This window comes from Populus nigra, chromosome 2 (assembly GCF_951802175.1).
Source record: "Populus nigra chromosome 2, ddPopNigr1.1, whole genome shotgun sequence".
In the NCBI taxonomy this organism is placed as follows: Eukaryota; Viridiplantae; Streptophyta; class Magnoliopsida; order Malpighiales; family Salicaceae; genus Populus; species Populus nigra.
The window spans coordinates 17851033-17856032 of NC_084853.1; positions in this window are offsets into that span (position 1 = coordinate 17851033).

Consider the following 5000-nt stretch of genomic DNA (forward strand, 5'->3'; position numbering starts at 1 on the left):
ATGGCTGGACGCTGGACTGCCGGCCATGCAGGAAAATTCATCGAGGGACACGCTGACGAAACAGCGCTGGTCAGGGCACGGCGGGCAGTGTTGGAATCGGCAGCGCCGACGAAATCGGCAAAGTCGGCAGAATCGGCAGCGGTGCTGGCGATGGGTCTGGACGGGCTGGATAGTCCAAGGCTCGACGAGAAAGACTGCTGGTTTAGACACTGGGGCAGTGGCAGCCCGCGGGACAGTGTCGGCAGATTCGGCAGCGCAGATTTGTGCGGCTGCAGGTTCGTCGGGGAAAATCGGCAGCGCAGATTTTGCGACGAACATGGGCTGGACGATGGACTGTCCAGGCCAGGCAGGAAAATTTGTCGAGGGGACACGCTGACGAAACAGCGCTGGTTCAGGCACGGCGGGCAGTGGTGAATCGGCAGCGCCGACGAAATCGGCAAAGTCGGCAGAATCGGCAGCGCAGATTTTTCGACGAACACGGGCTGGACGGTGGACTGTCCAGGCCAGGCAGGAAAATTCGTCGAGGGGACACGCTGAGGAAACAGCGCTGGTTCAGACACGGTGGGCGCAGTGTTGGAATCGGCAGCGCCGAGAAAATCGGCAAAGTCGGCAGAATCGGCAGCAGGTGCTGGCGATGAGTCAGGACGGACTGGATAGTCCAAGGCTCGATGAGAAAGACCGCTGGTTTAGACACTGGGGCAGTGGCAGCCCGCGGGGCAGTGTCGGCAGACTCGGCAGCAGTGTCTGCCGATTCGGCAGCGTTGGCTTGTTGGCGCGGGGGGCCGATGCGAGGTGGGGACTTGGGCAGCGGGCAGTGAAAGCAAGAGTTTCCCCGATGCTGCCGGGAAAAACGCTCCCCGGGATGGCCGGGTGAGATGACCCGGCGGCCCGCGACGGGTCATTCAATTCCATGCCCCGTCAACATAACTCCCGATGTACTGTTTGCTTTTTCGGAAGAAGAGATCCATCCCCCCATCCTCGGCCAGCCAAAAACGCTCCAATTAATGGCCGGGTGAGATGACCCGGCGGCCCGCGACGCGTCATTCAAATCACTGCCCTATCGGCTACAACTGCTGATGGGTGGGATTAGAGGCCTGCCATGGTGGTGAGGGGCGGCGAGGACCGTGAAAGCTAGAGTTTTTCAGAGGCTGCCGGGAAAAAGGCCCCTCGGGTGGCGGGGTGCGAGGACCAGGCGCGTCATTCAATTCTCTTCCCTATCAACTTGGCTCCCGTTGGCGGGATTGGAGGCCTACTGTTTGTTACAGGGCTAAAATCGTCAGGGGAAGAGCTGACGAAACAATGCTGGTTTGGATGCAGGGGGTAGTGTTGGAATCGGCAGCGCGGACAAAATCGGCAAAGTCGACAAAAAAGACTGTTGGTCTGGACATCGGGGCAGCGGCAGCCATGCCGACAGGGGGGGAAATCGGCAGCGCAGATTTGTGCAGCTGCAGGTTCGTCGGGGAAATCGGCAGCGCAGATTTTTCGATGAACATGGGCTGGAAGATGGACTGTCCAGGCCAGGCAGGGAAATTCGTCAAGGGGACACGCTGACGAAAGTAGGCTCGTCGGTGAAAATCGGCAGCGCAGATTTTTCGACGAACAGGGGCTGGATGCTGGACCGGCCGGGCCAGGCAGGAAAATTCGTCAGGGGGGCACGCTGACGAAAAGAGGGGCTGCCGCGTGGAAAATCGGCAGCGCAGATTTTTCGACGAACATTCGTCAGGGGGGCACGCTGACGAAAAGAGGGGCTGCCGCGTGGAAAATCGGCAGCGCAGATTTTTCGACGAACAGGGGCTGGATGCTGGACCGGCCGGGCCAGGCAGGAAAATTCGTCAGGGGGGCACGCTGACGAAAAGAGGGGCTGCCGCGTGGAAAATCGGCAGCGCAGATTTTTCGACGAACATTCGTCAGGGGGGCACGCTGAGGAAAACAGGGGCTGCCGCGTGGAAAATCGGCAGCGCAGATTTTTCGACGAACATTCGTCAGGGGGGCACGCTGAGGAAAACAGGGGCTGCCGCGTGGAAAATCGGCAGCGCAGATTTTTCGACGAACAGGGGCTGGATGCTGGACCGGCCGGGCCAGGCAGGAAAATTCGTCAGGGGGGCACGCTGACGAAAAGAGGGGCTGCCGCGTGGAAAATCGGCAGCGCAGATTTTTCGACGAACAGGGGCTGGATGCTGGACCGGCCGGGCCAGGCAGGAAAATTCGTCAGGGGGGCACGCTGACGAAAAGAGGGGCTGCCGCGTGGAAAATCGGCAGCGCAGATTTTTCGACGAACAGGGGCTGGACTGGCCGGGCCAGGCAGGAAAATTCGTCAGGGGGGCACGCTGACGAAAACAGGGGCTGCCGCGTGGAAAATCGGCAGCGCAGATTTTTCGACGAACAGGGGCTGGACTGGCCGGGCCAGGCAGGAAAATTCGTCAGGGGGGCACGCTGACGAAAGTAGGCTCGTCGTGGAAAATCAGCAGCGCAGATTTTTCGACGAACAGGGGCTGGACGCTGGACTGGGCCAGGCAGGAAAATTCGTCAGGGGGGCACGCTGACGAAAACAGGGGCTGCCGCGTGGAATGGCAGCCTACACGCAGATGCGAATTCGGCAGCGCACGATGGCTTGAGCAGGTCATGGGTTCGACTTGGCGCGATCTGAAACCTGGACGAGGGACTGTCGACGCTGGACGAGCCAGCGCGGTGGCCTGTCGTGCCCCGTTCAGGGGGGGCCTGCCGCGGAGACAGCCCTCGCGGGCTCGACAGCGCAGGCCAGCGTCCCCGACGTCGCTGGCCGCGGCAGGCGAGCTGCCGGGGTTCCCGCATTCCTACAAGAAAACGTCGTGCTTTCCACATGAAACCAATCCAGTAAAATCAGCCATATTTTTATGAGGCTGCCCACTGAATTTGGGGTCATTCCGGGCCGGTTCCTAGTTTTGCGGATTTACTCGATTTCTAATGGTAGGAAAATTAAAACAAATACTTCCCGACCTCGAAAAATTCTGGGAAAATTAATGAAGGTGGATTGGATTTTTGCCAACCTCTCTGCAAAATTTCAGCTCAAAATACCAAGAAATGAATTTTTTAGAGGGGGGGTGACAGCTGGGACCTAGTAGTGTCTCCCCCTGCCAGAGCTGCAATGACACTTATTGCTCTTTAGGGAGCCACCAGGCCGGCGCCCCTCAAAGACCACACGCGCGCGCGCGCCCGCCCGCGCTGGGCGCTGGGGCGCTGGGGCCTGAGGGCCTGGGGCCCTTGGGGGCCCTTGGGCGCTTGGGCGCGCGCGCGCGGCCCCCGCAGCCATGCCGCGCCGCGCGACGCGCGGACAGCCCCTGCTGGCTTGCTCTCTCGCCCGCGGGGGGGCTGCCTTCGGGCCCTGGCCCCCCGCGTTCTGGCCTGCCCCCTGCGGGGGAGAGGCTAGGCGCTGCAGGGGCCAGCCCGACGTCGCTGGCCGCGGCAGGCGACAGCCCCTGCTGGCTTGCTCTCTCGCCCGCGGGGGGGCTGCCTTCGGGCCCTGGCCCCCCGCGTTCTGGCCTGCCCCCCGCGTGGGAGAGGCTAGGCGCTGCAGGGGCCAGCCCGACGTCGCTGGCCGCGGCAGGCGACAGCCCCTGCTGGCTTGCTCTCTCGCCCGCGGGGGGGCTGCCTTCGGGCCCTGGCCCCCCGCGTTCTGGCCTGCCCCCCGCGTGGGAGAGGCTAGGCGCTGCAGGGGCCAGCCCGACGTCGCTGGCCGCGGCAGGCGAGCCGCCGGGGTTCCCGCATTCCTACAACAAAACGTCGTGCTTTCCACATGAAATCAATCCAGTAAAATCAGCCATATTTTTATGAGGCTGCCCACTGAATTTGGGGTCATTCCGGGCCGGTTCCTATTTTTTCCGATTTCCTCGATTTTTAATGGTAGGAAAATAAAAAAAAATACTTCCCGACCTCGAAAAATTCTGGAAAAATTAATAAAGTTGGATTGGATTTTTGCCAACCTCTGTGCAAAATTTCAGCTCAAAATACCAAGAAATGAATTTTTTAGAGGGGGGGTGACAGCTGGGACCTAGTAGTGTCTCCCCCTGCCAGAGCTTCAATGACACTTATTGCTCTTTAGGGGGGTGCCCCCTGACTGGCCATGGGGCGCGCTGGCCTGGCGCCCATAGGCCTGCCGCGGGGGATATGTGGGCTGTTGCTAAACTCGGACTAAGGTGGGGGGCCTCATGGCCCGAAGTATTGCCGGCATCGATGACCCGTTTTCCGGCCGGCGACGACCCGATTCCGGCCACCGTCTTCGGGACCCGCTCCAAGCCGTCGGGCGCGTTGGGGCTGCTTATCCGCGGCGTGGGCGTGGCATTCATTTGCCGTGCTTGTGCCAAGGTGCTGGCAGCTGCTGCGCGGCTGTCTGCTTGCCGCGACGTCACGGCGGCGGTGGCCGCTGCCCCTGCTCGCAAGTCGGAGGCCTGGCCGACGTGGCTGGTGCGGACCGCCGAGCTTGGGGATTGCGAGGAGAGCTCTACGCTGGCGTGGGCGTGGCATTAAATTGCCGTGCGCGCGCCCATGCGTTGGCTCTCCTCGCAATCCCCGACCTCGTGGCGTGACGTGCCCGCTGCCGAGGCCTGGCCTCCGTCTTGCGAGCTGGGGCTGACAGCCCCCCGCATGATTGTCCCTGTCGTTCCCCCCCGCGGCCTGTCCCTTGTCCCTTCGAGATCCTTCGCCTCCGGCTGCGGTGGCAGCTGCCCGTGCTCGCAAGATGGAGGCCTGGCCGACGCGGCTGGTGCGGACCGCCGAGCTTGGGGATTGCGAGGAGAGCTCTACGCTGGCGTGGGCGTGGCATTAAATTGCCGTGCGCGCGCCCATGCGTTGGCTCTCCTCGCAATCCCCGATCTCGTGGCGTGACGTGCCCGCTGCCGAGGCCTGGCCTCCGTCTTGCGAGCCGGGGCAGACAGCCCCCCGCATGATTGTCCCTGTCGTTCCCCCCCGCGGCCTGTCCCTTGTCCCTTCGAGATCCTTCGCCTCCGGCTGCGGTGGCAGCTGCC